Here is an 18,110-nt window from a genome sequence, read left to right on the forward strand (position 1 = left end):
AATAAAAGTATTTTTTTAAATTTATGTCACTCTGGTGTTTTTTAGTTTTATTTTACAAAAACATACCAGTACCGGGATACAGCACCGGGGAACCGGTTCGCACCAAAAAAGTTGGTACTAGGAACCCTAGTCCTGCCAGATACTGGTAATACGAAGTCGAAAACTTAAGGTATAACATGTTTAGAAATTTCGTATATAGATATCGTTGAAGTGAGAGGCTGAGAGCAAGAGTGGGTTAAAATTTTGTTCAGGGCAAAAGTGGGTTGAAATATTCTGTTAGATCAGAAATGGTACATTTATCACAACTTCAGAGGCAAAAGTGGGCCAAATATCAATTTTCGTAAAAATGGTTCGACATAACTTTTCAGGACAATAAAGGTGTAGAATATAATCCCATTTTTGCGCTAAAAAATAATACAAATAAAAAAGAAAATTATTCGGATTTGTTGGTGATGAAATTTCATTAATTTTTTCTACACCCTAGAAATCGTGAAATATTGGATCGGTATAAGTCGGTAGCTAACGGAAATTGTGAAAGGCAAGATGGCGACTTCCGGTTACCACAAAACCGTGAAAACCATAATCAAAATGGGAGTCCTTTGAAAGGGCGTGGTCAGTAGACATCATAAATTGATGAATAATGCCACTTTGAAATCCAAGTTGGCGACTTCCGAGTACAACAAAACAGTGAAAACCGTCATCAATACAGATGTCATTCAAAAGGGGGTGACCAGTAGTTTGGAAATCCATGATGGCGACTTCCGGGTACCAGAAAAAACAAAGAACCATCATTAATATCAGTTTCATCTGAAAGGGGTGATCAGTAGACAGCGGAAATTCATGATGAACCATATTTTGAAATTTAATATGGCGACGTCCGGTTACCACAAAGCAATAAAAACCATTATCAGTATGGTTTTCATTTGGAAGGCGATGGTAAGAAGGAAATGGCTGATTACCGCCGTTCTGAAATCCAAGATAGTGACTTCCGGTTACCAAGAAATAGAGAGAATCATCATCAATATGGGTGTCATCTCAAAGGGGGTGATCGAAAATCGACGATCAACGCCATTTTGAAACCAAATTTTCAATTACCAAAAAACAGTGAAAACCACCATCAATATGAGTGTTATATGAAAGGTGGTGTTCAGAAGACAGCGAAAATCGATGATTAACGCCATTTTGTAATACAATTGAGGTTTTAAAAATATATTAGTGTCAATATTACAATATATGTAACAAGAAGGAAATTTAGTTGGCAAAGAAGACTTCTAACCTTCGTTTTTTCACTGCCTCCGTCGCCACTAAACTTATACAAAACACAACAATAAAGATAAAACTTCTCTGTAGATCTCTTTATTGAAAGTTGTCTAACAGTAACCTAAGGCAATCCAGGGATATTCTTATCTGTGAACGTCCCAGATTGATCGGTAATTGAACCCGATATATTGTTATATCCGAAAGAATCATATAGTCCAAGCGAACTAACTCTGTTATTACTAGTATCGCAACGATAAATATTGTCCAACTAAGATAAGACAACTCCCTCCACAATTCCAGACCCCGATCACTGCTAAGCTAAAAGTTTTCTATTTAATAAAATAAGCTCTTGGGTCTGGTCTCTGCTTCGCAAAGAGCCATTGTTAGGCTTCCAGCATGACCAGCCCCTTTCAAAGCACACCCATATTGACCATAGTACTGGAAATCGCTTTAGTGGATTTCAAAATGGCATCAATGATCAATTTCCGATGTCTACTGACCACCCCCTTTCAAATGATATTGATGATGTCTTTCACTGATTTGTGATAAACAATTTCTGAAACCATTCTTAGGATAGAAATGGAATATTTCTCCTCTCAGAGCAAAAGTGGTATATCTTTTAACCCATTTTTGCACGAATGCTTTTTTATCCCATTTTTGCCCTGACTGGTACTTATTTTGCTCTTAATAAAACGTATACTGTTTTTGCTGGCAGTGAATTTTCAACCCACTCTGGCTCTCAACCTCTCGTGTATGACTATTTATTTTGGGCTATATGTAATATCAGTCTTCGATTTCTTCAGAGCTTATTTTCGATTTTGTTCAGAGCTTATTATTTTGTTGTGATGAAACACTTGAGCTTTGGGAGTGGGCGTAGCGTGTTGGTAAATCGATTACCTTGTACGCAGCGCACCTGGGTTCGAGTCCCGACCCCGCACATAGGGTTAGACATTTTCCATAAGAGATTTTTCTAACCCGAAGAGGCGAATGACCTTAAGGCTAAAATCTCTATAATCGACCAGTCAACAGTTTTTTCGACATTTAATTAGCAAGGGACTGGAAGGTGAAGTATATTTTTCAATATTTAGAGCCATAGTACTGAAGGGAGAGCAAGGTGTTGAAGGGAGACAGTTTAGAAAAGCGTGGAAGGATCATATATGCAAGCTTAGAGCTCACCGGCGACTTAACCTTTTGTCTGCTACCGTAGGAGTCAGGGTCTTTTGGCATTAGAAATGCGAATCACCTGAGTCTACGGCATGTCCGGACAAGCGTAAAGTAACTTGTTACTTCATGCTGTCGGAACCCACTATATAATCGACTCTATAATCGAAATAAAAAAAATTGAGCTTTGACACTGGAACTTCAAATTGCATGCCAATTCTCTAGTGAGCTTATCGGTGAAAAGAAACTTGCTGTGCTGTGGCCAGATAAACTTTTTTGTCCGGGAGCCTGCCTGAAACTTATTTTGGCATCAATGTTTCGTCAAACGACGAATCTTCTGGATGGTACTACAGATGGTACCGTATTTTTGTAGACAACCCGATCCTAGTGTCCTAGTGTTCCATTGATCGATCTCAACACTTTCCAGTTCAGCTGCCGATCCAAAGTTTCAGTACGAGGTTTGCTTGGAGCACACTTTTGCGATTAAGGAATCGCTTGAAAACATTTCAATTTGTTCGCTATATTTAGAATTAACCTCGTCACGTTTTCCAGCTGGTATCTTTCATGTTGGCGTTCATCACAGCAGAACAACAGAGACAAAAGATAATAGGTCGATTTTACATATTTTATAGGTTGTGCTATTGCCTTCTCATATTAGACTAGATGGAAGCACGCTTAACGGACCCCCGCCTCCAGCCTTCTGCTGTAAATTTAATTCTATTAGAACTAAAATGTACCCGGATTCTTCAATTAGACCATGAATGATTGTGTTTATAAGGCGTAAATTGAAAGCACCAAATATTATTAAAATTTCTGAAGACTTCTCCATCATTCTCGGATGTAAAAGAGATCGTTGAAATCATTAAATTCACATTGTCGTTAATAGTCTTCGACAAGCCGATCTCATTGGATTACTTCACGTGAGCTATGAATATCGCGTGTATATACCATGAAGGGACGTTGAAATTGATGGTGTTATCACAGGATCGAATTTGACTGTAGATGACTTAATTAATCTTAAAGATGGTAAGATACTTAATTGAAGCAATTACACTGAGTATCACTTGAAACAGATAAAAAAAGTTTGCTGAAGACATGTAAGCACAGACTAACAGACATAACACTCAAAAACAAAGCTTCGCCCGCTTTAACGGTCATTTTAAATATATTTGCAGTTGGGACTGTTGCCACATTTGAAATTATGGCGCCACTGACATATGAACAAGCATATGGGGGATATACCACTACTGAAAAATTGTTCCAAAACCTGAGGGGTAACCCACCAGTAAATGAGTGTTTGGGACCGTGAATAAAAGGTGGAGCTAGTGTTCTAGGAAAATTAGTGGGTCGATATTTTTTTAGGGAATTCCCTCATAGTGTTATGTCTGTTAGTCTGTGATGTAAGCTCTATCTGTCATACTTTTTATTTTACAAAAAATATAAAATCGAAGGTTAAGGTGTTTTTTAGTGTTCCTTAGAAAAACTGTTTTATTCAAATAACTTTTGCGGTATTGATTTAAAACCAAAGTAGTCTTCGGACAACTTTAAGATTGTTTTAAGGCGAATAATTTGTTTCATGGCACCACATATCTAACTATTTTCGTTGAACAGTTATGAGCACTTTTTCGCCAAAAATGTGATTTTTTTGGAATAACAATATCACTCATTGGGGCAAACAAAAGATATTTTTTTCAATTGTAAATAAGGTCATGATTAGACTTATAATTGAGCAAAAATGTCGAATACGATATTTTTTTTTTAAATTTCATAAAATTGATTTAAAAAAATCTATTTTTGATATATTAAGTGCTTATATCTTTTGAATAATAGAAGGTAGAGTTTTGATGTGTTGGAAAAGAATGTTCTTTTTCAAAAACTCTGAAAAACATCAGAAGGATAGGTTGGAAAAAAAAATGAAAACTGAAAAAGATATATTAAAAATTTGGTTGTTCATGAATTAATCCTTGGTAATATGTTTAAATTACTTTCGCGGTGGGCAATATAAAAAAATAGTTTGGTTTTCATGATAAAATATTGCACTTTAGAATACTTTCCTAATATTTAAAAGATTGGCTAGGGTGGTTCTAATTTTAAGTTAAATTTAAATTTTTGGTGGTTTTGGTTTGAATAAAATTTTAAAAACTTTGTCGAAGACTTTGTCAAAGGCTTTGAAGCTTTATTTCGTGTACTTTTCTAATTTTCTTTGTATATCTTGTGCAGTTTTGATTTTTCAATAAGATCACTTTAGAAATACTTTCAGATAATTTGAAGGAGAACAATTTGTCCTACTATACCGAACCTCTAGCTTCTCTCGTTAGAAAGTTATATATACTTTTTACTAAAAATAAACTATTGTTTGAGTAAATATTGCAAGATATAAAAAATAGCATGTGCCATTTTTCGATGATCTATACTACAAAGCATGCCAGTTCATATGACAGTAACGGTATTTACTGTTAAGTGCCCTAATCGAAGATAATGCTATTTGAAAAAGTTATAGTTTTTATAGAAAAGTTCTTATAACTTTAAAACGAAAAAAGTTTAGTAGCTGGTGTTTTAAAGGAAATTATGCTTTGTTCAAAGTTGGTACTTTAGTGTAAAAGAAAAAAAACAACAAAAGTTATAGAAATAAAACTGGTTTTAAGGAACACCCTAAAGCTTACATTTGAATTTCTCACGCAATGAAAGGTATAAAAAGCTAGAGCTCGCATGTCTCCATCAAATTTATCTAAAATGTGTTTCTCTACAATTTCGTCGAAGACAGTAAAGCTCTATCTCGAGTCGTTAAGAAGATCAACTTTAAATATTGCTAAAATTAGAACCTTCCTAGTATCTGTTTAAACTAAAATAAGGGCATTGCAAAGTACAAGCACTTTGCCAAACATATTGTAGGGCTAAGTTATTTAATTTTAGCAAAACGTTAAAATTCCTGCTAAATTCACGTTCTGGACCACTGTGCATATCACATCTTGAAATTATGCTAAATGCTAAACGTCCATGATGACAAATAGCACACTCCCGTCTTGTAGTACTAGCGGGAGTTCTTTCGTTAAAAGACCGATTCTGAGATCTTTCTTCTCGTTCACTTATTCAAATTCATAACTTCAAATCCACAGGTAATTAAAAAAAAATTGACTTGTCGAGTACCAATCCTAAACCAAATTCATAGCAGTGTATTTCAGACAAATGTCACAAGAAATAACGTCTTCTAGTTATATTCCGACATGTGCTAATAAACTAGATACTCCCGATTCCACTTTATTTTTCGACACGTACATGGAAGAGGTGATTCGTGAAATCCAGGATCACCTGCGCTCGCTGGTGATCCTAAAAATATATTTACAAGTAAATATCAGCACATGAACTGCCATGAAATGTACTACACTGACGGATCACGAATCGATGAGTACACTGGCTTCGGTATTTTTCCACAATAATATTTTAATTTCACTCAAACTTGTAGAACCCGCCTCTGTCCACATAACCGCAGTAGTACACTATAGTTATAATTCGAATCATTAGTACAATACCCCAGCCTTTGGTCTTAGTACAATTGAAGCTCTACGTTCAATAAAGGATGATAATCACGCTCCGTTCTTTTCAGGAAAGATACCGGAATATCCGAGTAACTTAACAAAAAAAATTATCAATTTATCTTCGTGTGAGTCCCCATTGCCCATTGATCTATTTCAGCCAATGAGAGCTGACGATTTGGCCAATATTGGTGCACTTGATGGCGAAATATATGAAAAAGCTATCGCTTACAGTTTACAAAAATCTTGGGACAATGGAAATCTGGGACTCAATTGTCCCTAAAGTATCAACTAAAGCATGGTCCAATGGGTTGAATGTAAGCCGGGACTTCATTAGTATGATGTCGAGGCTCATGTCCAATTATTATACTTTATATGCACATCTACGCCGTATTGGCCCTGCAGAGGGTAATCATTATTCTTGCGGAGAGGGATATCACGACATCGAGCATGTTGTGTGGTCGTGCACTGAATATCGTGAAGACAGATCCCAATTAGTAGATTCTTTACAAATCAGGGGAAGAGCAATCCATGTTCCTGTTCGAGACATCCTGGCTTACCGCGATCCTCTATACATAGAACTTACCCTTCATTTAAAAAAAAACAGTTTTTGTCAAAATTTAATTATATTTATCTTGTTAGATTTCCCTATAATTTCAGCTTTATTTTAAATTAACAACAGCAAAAACGTATTGGAAAAAAAGGTCCAGTGATTTTGCTTCAACGCCATTTTGACTGAATGGAAAACGTCAAAAACAAAATAGCGGGAACGTTGCAGTTTATCTTACAGATCATCCTTTTATAAGATAAAGAAGGGCTTACAGCATCATCTTTGCAAATATATACCGAAATTCTCCAAAATAATTATAAGATCTTACCTGACTAATATCAAAACTTTCTGCGAATCTAGCAACAACAACAACAACAGCGATTTCATCAGTGTAATTGGAAAACTCCTACCTTTCGCAAGGAAAACAATACATCTACATTGATACCCCGCTCATTCGGTTTTAAATCCAAATATTTGCTCTCAGCCATTACTGCCACGGCCGCGCTACACAGGCCCGTAGCCAGGAGTTTATTTCGGGAGGGGCTTAAAAAATTATTGTATAAAGCTTTTTTATTTCGATTATACAGGTTTTAACCTTATGGTTATTCGCCTCTTTTTGGGTTAGAAAATTTCTTTAGAAAAATTTCTAACCGTACATGTGCGGGATTGATGAACGAACCGTGATGAGCTGCGTAAAAGGTAATCAATTTACCAACTACGCTTTACCCGCCCCTGCATAAAGCTTTTAGTTCTAATTACTTCATATTGTCACTAGAAACTAAACGAAATTTTGAAAAGTTCTTAATGAAAACAAAGCCAAATCTAAGACAATCCATGTTTTTTGTCACAAGAAAGGCTATAGTACATCAACGAATTATTGATGTTTAATTTGATTTTTATTATTTATTTTTATTTACAAGTTACAATTTACTCTCGTTGCAACAATGGATATTCTAGAGTTCTCAGTATTTATGCGCTAACCGAATATGACAATCCTTGACGGTGCTGGAAAACGCAAGGTGTTCTAAGCTACACGTTTAAAAGGTGTAGATGACGCTAAATCGAAATGAGTAGAAAAATATCCATAAAATGTTCGATCGAAGAGAATGTCGAAATTTGCACACAATCTTCTGATTTAGCAAACGAATTGTAGATGGTTCAACTTCTATTTTCTTGATCTGGCGTCCTGTAACTATTACCAGTTCTAATGCATCATGCTAACATAATTTTTTGGCATACCCCAGTTAGGAAGGAGGATCTTTGGTGATCAATAGGATCAAAATATATGGGTCATTCCACGTCTGATTTACAATCAAAATTTGAATTCCTTCCATTTTTTTTTATTGCATTCATTAGTTAAAGTAATTGACACGTATTTTTTATTTTGGCTAAATATGATTTTTTTTCAAGTTATTAGTTTTTGAACTTTTGAAGTTTATAACATTGAACATTTTTCAATCACTTATAACTCGGAAACGATTCGATATATGGAAAAAAATATTAAATAAAAAAGTTGTGAGCTTACTGAAAAATAGCAATTTCTTTTTGTTATATAACTTATGAAATTTGCAATTGTTTGAAACAAATTGAATTTTTTAAAGTTGGACCAATTTTTTACTTATTATTTTCTTTAAATATTAAAAATCATGTTAAAATAATTGTGCAAAAATTTGGGAGTGGATATCAAAATACTTTGCGAGATATTACAATTATAAACTTAAAACAAGGCAATTTTACACCAAATGCCTAGTGATAGGCCTATTGTAATTGAAATATCTCGTAAAATACTTCGAATTTCTTTCTGAAATTTGTACACAATCTTCTCGATATAATTATAAATTATTTGAAAAAGCTAAAAAGATTTTTTTGGCTCCACCCTGAAAAAAATTTGTTACTAATATTTGCATAATACATAAATTATTTAACAAAAACAAATATTACAAAAAAAATCCGCCGAGATCTTCCGAAAACGCAGCTTTTATTATTTAATGATTTTTTCCAGAAATCTAATAGTTTCTCAGTTATGAGGGAATGAAAAATGTCCAATTCTATTAAATTTATAAAACTTTAAAAAATCACTATATTATTAAAAGTCGATATTTGTATGTATGTGATTTATGGACTCCCAAACGGCTTAACCAATTGCCGTAAAAATTTATGCATAGTAGGAATTTGTTATGGAGCGTGTTTGTGTGCTATTGGTGGGGATTATCTGCCTACAAGAAGGCACTTCGGAACAAAATCTGGTTTCCTCCTATTTCGTTGAAAGTCGCATCAACGTGCGATGGGTATTAGCTAGTACTTTATAAAGTTCAAAAACTCATAACTTGAAAAAAAAAAAAGTCAAATTCAGCCAAAGTAAAAAAATCGTGTCTATAATTTTCAGCTAAAGAGTGCAAAAAAATTGAAGGGAACTAAAATTATAGTTGTAAATCGTGGAATGACTCGCATTCTGCAAATTTAAGACTTTTTTGGGGGTATTCTCATGTCAAAAGCAAATATTTTCTAAAGTTCCCCGAAATCAAATTTATTTTGATTACATAACTATATTAAGAAGATTATGTGAAAAATTCAGAATGGAACTCGAAGTGTTACGAGACATTTCAGTTATAACAGGCCTTTCGCTGGGCGTTTAGTGTAAAATTGCCATGTTTTATGTTTATAATTGTAATATCTCGCAAAGAATTCCACTGCAAAATTTTTACACAATCTTTTTAACACGATTTTAATACTTAAATAAAATAATAAATAAAAAATTTGGTCCAGCCTTAAAAAAATTCAATTTGTTTCAAGTAATTGCAAATTTCATAAGTTATATAACAAAAAAATTGTGATTTTTTTTGGTAAGCTTATTTGAAAACGCAACTTTTTTATTTAATATTTTTTTCCATATATCGAGTCGTTTCCGAGTTATCAGTGATTGAAAAATGTTCAATTTTATAGACTTCAAAAGTTCAAAAGCGAATAACTTGAAAAAAATATAATATTTAGCCAAACCAAAAAATACGTGTCAATTATTTTTAGCTAAAGAATGTAAGAAAACAGTTTGGAAGATGCTCGACGTTTATATTAAGCGCACATTGCTCTAATCTATTACAGAAATTCAATTTGCGTATGATTTAACTAACTTTTTTTATTCAGGCCAATATCTAGCATAAAATGAGTTTTGTTAGATACCATTACTAGCGATAAATGTTAATTTTGGGACAGTTTTTGTACTCAGTTTTCTATGAAACTTCTAATTTTTTATTATACAATTCGTTTACTTGAGTCGGTTCAATGCATTAGCTAAATGAAGCCTTGAGTCTTTAATATATTTCCACGATGTAAACAATGAAAATGATAAAACGCTAATGGTTGTCCAACAGATCTCGTGCGATTGACCTGTTTACTGATTGAGAAATATTTTTCATAACCAACCGCGTCTTGGTGGTCGTTCATATCTATCTTGTACACTTCCGTATTATTATCGTGGTAACTGCTATGGACATGGCAGTTCGCGAATATCTGATTTCATTTTTGTTTTGTCCCCTTACGGGCCACCAGTGTCGACTTCCTCAATGATGATGCTGACTGTTAATTTTGAGATACTAGACGCAGTTTTTGCCGTCAATATTATATGGCAATTGTTTGTTTTTCAGGTAATCGTATTGGAGACTATGGATGTGCAAAGATGTAACGTGTATGATGATATTATCGCATTGCGTTTTGTGCGTGCAGGGTCAGCTAGGACGAAATCCTAGCTGACCCTACCCGTCTAATTCCTAGATGAGTCCTTTATAATAAATTACATTTTTTCCAAATGTGACAGGAATCTTTTAATGGCCACGGTTCAAAGAAGTTAAGTTTGTTTATTGGGGCTTTAACCTCCTGGTCGTTCGCCCGCGGTTCAAGTAAGAGGTATCAGATCTTGTAGACGAACATTGATTTTCTCATCATCCATATATATGAGAATCAACCACGTATTACAAGTTGCAAAATGACTGGTTTCGCCTAGGCTAATTTGTTGAGTAACATAAGTACTGAATGCCTGACAAGGTAGAACTCGTTAAAGGCGATGTTCGTAAGCATAACCTCTATTTTCACCTTCAGCAAATATTCCCCATCATGAAATTCGGTTATGCAAAAATTCCAGAAGTCAATAGCCTCCACGTTTGGCTGGAGCACCACTTCTTGCTTCTACGATTCAATCATCCGACGGATCACCCCAGCAAGAATTAAAATAACAGTTTCTTTTGTTCTTCCGACGAGTCACACAATATGAAAGGAAGTGTGTTATCAGACTCGGCATACTGAGTAGATATCGTGACCGATGTCTTCGGTGGCTCGAAATAGCAATCTTCCTCACCATTCTCCCATTAATTTGTTGAAACCAAACAAGATACAATTTTTTTACGAGTTACCGAAAAACATGTTGCTTCTTAAATTTATTTTTGAAAAGTTTCGGGGGGGGGGGGCTTTAGCCCCCTAGCCCCCCCTCTGGCTACGTGCCTGGCTACACGTTGACTTCTCTTCGATTCTGCGTTGATTAATTCACGAACAAAGAGGCAAGAGTGAAGCAAGCGTAACCTACCTGCCCCGGTACTTTACCGTGCAATTCATCCCATTCAATTGCAAATCCATTATGGTAAAAGCTTGATTTAACTGCGTACTTTACCCTTAGGCATACATATTTGCTAGGGATCGACAGGAAAATCGATTTCGGTATGCGTAAAAATTTTAATTCTACTGAAAGGTGCGGAATTAAAATGTGGTCGTAGGGCCGATGTAAATTAATGAAAAGCATTTCGATGTTTCGCTTTCACAATATGAGAGCTTAAGACAGTATTAAGTGACTTGTTGGCTCGGGGATTTAATTATATCCGACGGAAGCACAGAAATATGATGAAAGTGGCTTTTATTTTTCACATGTAGTAAGACAGAATTTAGAGCTCTTGGCATCGGTTTCAACGAAACAACAGAATTGCACAATACACCTACCGATATGACAAAATTAATTTCCCTATAGTAACTGTAACACTGAACTGTACTAATTTATGAGCTTCAACCAGCTGTGCATCGCCATCACATCGATCAGCAATCATGAAGTAAAAAATCAGCACATGTTCATCGTTGTTTCTCATTACAAATTATGTTCGCATCCATCAGCAATGATAACAAGTACCTACCGTAAAATATCCCGCTTTGTGCTACAGCTATATATCACGGATTTATCGCAAACATGACACACACGCTTCGTTTGTATAGTTCTGTCTTATCGCGCAATTCAATCAAATAAATCGTTTGCAAATTCATTTCCACGAGAATCCATTCATTACATTAACGAAGGCATCCGTTTTCTGGTTTAATCTGTAGAACTAATTCTACGAATCCTCGAACATAATATTGAACAACCGCAAGCAGTTGTAAAAGAAGAAGCTGGGAATAATTGAACAGACTTTTCCTCCCTTCTCTAACTACCAGTCTAGAAGTACAACCTTTCTAAATGGGTGAAAGATTCCCCGAATGTTTCATTTTCCCCAATCAACCCAGGAAGAAGAATGTTCCCATTGTTACCGCACACTGCTACTGCTGCGTACGTACACGTGTCGAAAAAGCAAGCCCCCCATCATATCAGCAGCCAGCATTGTACTAACTAATCTGTATGATGAATAGCTACGGATGCTCGAACGCCCCCGAAATAGTGCTCTTGCTATGTTTTCTATTCATTAGCTGATATGCATTGCCGGGGAGCGAAAAGGTTTATCTTCCGGGGTAGGTGTGTCCGTTTATTTCGTCTTACTCATGCCGGCGGTTTAGTGAGAAATGTTGTTTTTTTCTAATTTAAGAATCTAATAAATTTGAAAGGTCAAAATTTTCGGATATCTACAGGAAAGAAGAAGAATGGATCTTTGCAACGGTATGATGTGTGTTGTGCTCTTTAGTGAGAAACAGACTTCCCAAATGAACATCGAACACCATGTTCGCTCTAGTTCTGTGCTCATCCTAAACCCGCATTTCGTGTGCAAACTCGAACGCGCTAATGCGTACCAAAACACGTACACATGTTCGTCTGCCCAACCGAACCCCATGTACGTACGCGGTGTTCGTACACACACGTTCTTGACACTAGTTTTCTCATCATTACTAGACTCATTATGTTTTGTGTATGACTTTCTTGTGTACGCACACGGTGTACGTACACGGTGTTTAAACCTAAGTTTGCACATCGTTCGCTTGGGTTCGGTGTTCAAGGCGAACCTGTACACAAAGGCAAAGAAAGTTTGAGGTTGAGCGCGCGCTAAATTTTGTACATAGGTGCAAACTTATCGATGTTCATGGGAAGACTGGTGAGAAATATTGTGAGATAGTTTTGGGGACAACAATAGAAAAATAACTATTATTTTGCGATTTTTTCATGAAAAAAAGATAATTTACTCAACATTTTTATAAAAATTGAGAGATTTAATTTCGCATTGAGGGCGCCAACACTAACTTTTAAAGGAAAAAAAGCTAAAATGTGAACATGTTCACAAAAAATACTGCAAAAGGCTTGTTCTGCAAATTTGTAGAAGGCACCAAATTTCTATCTGTTTTCGTTAAAAAGTTAGTGTTGGCACCATCTATGTGGTGAAACGTAAAACTAAAAATTTCTAGTTAAAAGATGACTCACAGTACTAAAATCTATTCTAACATACTATTCAACTATTATATTTCAAAAAAATAAAATTCGTCGGCATCGAATCTCCTAATTAAGTTGGATTGATTTGCAGTCTTCGACAAAGGGACCATTCATAAATTACGTAACGCTTTTAGGGGGGGAGGGGGTACAACAAGTTGTGACATGTTGTGACATAGGGGGGAGGGGGAGTTAGCTAGATCGTTACGTAACATGTTTTCACCGAAGAAAAAAATTTTTTTTCTAGGAATTTGTTACGTAACAGGGGAGGGGGGGATGAAGAAATTTGTGACAATTTGTTACATGGGGGGAGGGGGGAGTCAATTTTGGGCAATTTTGGGCAATTTTTGCGTTACGTAATTTATGAATGGTCCCAAAGTTGTAGACAAAAAATTATCTTTCTCATTTTCACTTGCAGTGATAAACTGATGCATGCAGGGCCAGCTAACGGTGAAAATGTAATTTATTGAGTTTTCACTGTATAAATTGTTTACATTAGCATTGATCACAGTCTTGCACACCTTTGACATACAACTGATGAGCTTTTTAAGAGTTTCCTCATTCACATTACCCGGGAATCCTTGTAAACACCGCGAGAATCCTTATTATAATTTACAACCCAATGCATCCCAAAGAAGCTCGATAGGATTTAAATCGGGTGATTAAGGTGGTGCTGCTCGAGATCAGAGTTATTTTTTAAACACTGCACTACGGTCCCAAAGCTGTATTTAGGAAGACAAAACTGTTTTAGATATATAGTACCTTCGGCAAACTTTCTTAGAACTTTTTTACCGATTTTTTTATAGTAGTTGAATTGACATTGACATTGATTTTACCATAAGAGATTGAGCGATGAAAACATGACCCCTTAAAATCACTATTTCTCATACATTGATATATCGTAAATACTTTGTTTGCAGCTCTTTTAGAACTTTGTATGGTGAATATTTTCGCTGAAGTAACAAAGTTATTATCTCGTCTATTCGAAAAGTGATGAACGATTTTTATTGAAAAATAAACCATTTTCAAAAATAATTATTTTTTTTACAGAAACAACGCTCCCGCAGTTTTTTCACCACAAACTAGAAAAGTTCCGATCTTTCAAATGAAATTAAAAGATTGAAAATCCTTTTGCAATTTTTCTTTTTTCCCTTTTTTATTTCGACTATGTTAGTCACATTTTCTTTTTTACGTTTTAACGACATTCAATTAGCTAGAGATTACTGGGTAGGGAAAGTTATGAAACTTAGAGCCATAGTACTCAAGTGAGAGCAAGGATGTGAAGTAAACAGATCGGAAAACTAGAAGTGGCAGGGTCATTAGAACAGGCTTAATATCGTGCGGGCTTAATTTTTGCCTTCTGATAATGAGGGTCGAGCTTAGGCAGAATAACTACGAATCACTCGAGTGATTCGTAGTTATTCTGCCTAAGCTCGACCCTCATTATCAGAAGGCAAAAATTAAGCCCGCACGATATTAAGCCTGTTCTAATGACCCTGCCACTTCTAGTTTTCCGATCTGTTTACTTCACATCCTTGCTCTCACTTGAGTCCTTTTGCAATGTTGGAAGATATATAGCTTTAAAAAACATTTTTGTTTTGAAAATTGAACAAAAGAGATAGAAAATTTTTGCTTCGACAAAAATGTGTATTTACAAAAGTTCCAAAAACCTCTAAAACAAAATATTATCGAGAAATTAACACATAAAAAGATATTAATAGAAAACCAATTTTTAAAGAGCCACCCTACCTTAAATATTGCAAAAATCATAGTACCATTAGAGATAGCCACATAGTTTCTTCAGAAAAGTTGCTTCAATTTGATTGATTTACGACTTTGTACAACATTATGTAGCTGAATTTTACATATCTAAGAAGTTGATACTTTGAACACCCTAACCACAAGGACCACCCTAATTCAACTAATGTAAAAAAAATCAACAAGAAAGTTCTTAAAAAGTTTGCCGAAGATACTATATATCTAAAACCAACGGTTTAGGCCCAAACAGTTTTGTCTTCCTAAATACAGCTTTAGGACCATAGTGCACTGGTTGTAACCAGTTTAAAGCTTCATTAATTTATTTGTACACTAGCGTAGTGACAGAGTTCCGAAGCAACGAACTTTTTAGGTAATCAGGATCACTTGAAAAACTACAAGGGGCAGCCCTATGGGGTTGCACGAACTGTAAACGTAGGACTATACTACTTAATGTAAAATATTTATTTTCTTAGTACATTTAGAGTAGAAATAACTCAAATGTATTTCTTACGTATAGTTTAAGCACAACCAATCAATATCGAATTTTACATATTGAACCAAACCTTCTTGATTATCAGGTCATTCCATTTGTAGTAGGCGATCGAATTCCTTTAAACTTATTTAAGAAGATCTGAAGAAAGAAGACAGAAAACCGTAACCGAACTAATATATGGAACTAAATCTTTATAGCACAAGATCAGCTTTTAACAATTGTAAAAACTTTTTGATTGTGTGTGGTAAAAAACCCGGACCAATGAAGAAAAATCACATTTTACACAATATAATATTTCTAGTTATATTTTGCCGTTATTGTAACTTTTCTAAAGTACGCATACTAATGTAGCGAATGCAGTGGTCTTAAGCATATATCGAAACTATAAATATACAAGAATCGAAAACAATTTTATATATGGACTTAGATGCGTTTTTGCAACGTTTTTTTCGAGTAGGCGAAATAGGATAGGTTGAGTGGAAATGAGTCACGTGAAGTGGAAATGAATCAATTAATTGATCGAACGTAAATAATAAACTTTCGTTGTGCTTTCCATCGATCCGCATAAATTTGTTGCTAAGAAAGTTTTTGTCTTCCCGCAACGAAGGCCCAGATTGCTATCATGCAGGTTACGCATGCAATCGCTAACAAACAGGAATTCCACATTGAAATTTGTGTTTCGGTCAAATATATCTTTTTATCATCTGTGATAACTGAAACAGGGAAAAAATCTGTGATAAATTTCCGAAAAATCTGGGAAAAATCAATATTTCCAAAAATCTGTGAAATTTTCATCAAAATGCCAACAATCTGCCATCTGTAAAAAAGAATCTATGATAACAAATTGTGAAAATAATCTGTGACATTACAAACAATTTGTGAATATGGTAACCCTGCTAACAAATTAGATATACCTACACCTACACATTCGCCTCAAACAATGAACCCAAGCACACAAAGTAAAATGAATCAACGCTGATGATGATGGGTAAAGCGAAAGAGACAAGTAGTACCACGACACTATGTTAACCGTGTTTACAAATGAAGCTCGAATGTAGAAGCGATTTTGTGTACGAATAATTGTGTTTGAGATTGTATTCATGTACTGGAGCACAACACGAAACTAGCACAACACAAAAGAAAACATAGTGTTTGAATGGACAAGCTCAGTCGCCTGTTGGACGGCACTGGCTAACGTACCTCCACAACCAGTCTGATTCAGCTACATTGGCTGTGAAAACACACGACGCAGTGATCTGCTCTGCCTGCCGTTCAATCGGCAACTGAGTTTGTCCGGCCAAATCCGTTCTTTAAATAGTCAATGATGACGTCATTCATGGAAGCGTGGCGCGCTAGGTACACAAATCTGTCGTACCGGGCTTGGGAAGCGCTATCTTCTGTGTGTAAATGCGCGATATTTCGACAAGGTTGAACATTATTTACATTTTTAAAGCCATAATATAAAATATCTCTGGGTTTATCTATTGGAATCTATTCTTAGAAGTATTTCGGGGCGATATGCACAAAAAAATTGAAAATTTATTGTGAGATGGCTGAATTATATGCGCTTAAAATTGGACCACTTTTCGTTACATACCATTTTTGTGAAATTTGCAAAGTGCACCCCTATATCGAAAACAAAGACATAGTCCTACATCAAAAAATATAGTGCCTAATTATACATAGACACTAGCGTCACGCGGCAACAGTGTGCCGAACTAAAATAGCTAACATCCACACGGCCATTTCCTTTTGAACAACTTTTGTGAAGACATGGACTATATGGATCAGTATCACTTCTCAACTTGCACAGAGCAGAAGCACAAAGAATCGAATTGGCATCAGTGAAGCAAGCAAGCAAACAATTTACCTATCGCTTGGTATTTATTCAGTGCACAAACACGTTGCCTCTACCTGCCAAGTGAAATAGTCATGAGCAGCGATGCCAGATTTACAGACATGTCTGTATTTTACAGACTTTTGATGTCTCCTACAGACGTAGCCAGAGATCTACAGACTTTTAAAAGGGTAATAGTGTTTAGTAAAATTGCACTAGAATAACTATTTTCGAATACGAGTGATTCCTTCAGAATAGAATTCTACTTTCAATCTATTTTTAAAGTAAAATTTTAGCGTACCTAGAATTTACACAATCATCTACAGACTTTTACAGACGTATTAGTTATTCTTCTACAGACATTTCAAAAAAACATGTGGCATCGCTGGTCATGAGTGTCGATACACAGCAAAAGCAAAGGCTCACTGCGGTCTAACTGTGTTCCTATTTGCTTTTCAAAATGTCCCGTAGGACCAGCTATTCGGGAAGTGGAACTATTATTAAAAGTGCAGATGGAGCTCAATCTGGTAGAAGTTAACACCCTTCAGCTGCATCATATTCCCATCAAGTGCTCATTAATGTCCAAGGATATTACCCAAGCGGTGTCATTCATTTCGCGAAACAATATGCAAAATGCGGCAACGTTAAAATCAGCATGCCCGTATATTATTGACAATGATGCTATAGAAGTTCGCTTGCATGACTTATCTCCGCGCACCCCTGACATCATGATTAAAAAATACATGTCAAGATACGGAGAAGTGGATTCCGTCACAGCTGATACTTGGAGAGACTGCTTCCCGGGTGTTTCAAATGGTGTTCTTGTGGTGAGAATGCGTCCGATCAAACCAATCCCTTGA

The 18,110-nt window shown here is 35.5% G+C and overlaps 1 protein-coding gene across 14 annotated transcripts in view; it reads right to left on the bottom strand.

Moving 5' to 3' along the window:
* Nucleotides 1–18,110, bottom strand: part of LOC131693510 (RNA binding protein fox-1 homolog 2) — an 803,264-nt gene that overhangs the window by 5,595 nt on the left and 779,559 nt on the right. The gene's annotated exons all lie outside the window — the stretch shown is intronic.

Source organism: Topomyia yanbarensis, chromosome 3 (genome assembly GCF_030247195.1).
Source record: "Topomyia yanbarensis strain Yona2022 chromosome 3, ASM3024719v1, whole genome shotgun sequence".
Classification (NCBI taxonomy): domain Eukaryota; kingdom Metazoa; phylum Arthropoda; class Insecta; order Diptera; family Culicidae; genus Topomyia; species Topomyia yanbarensis.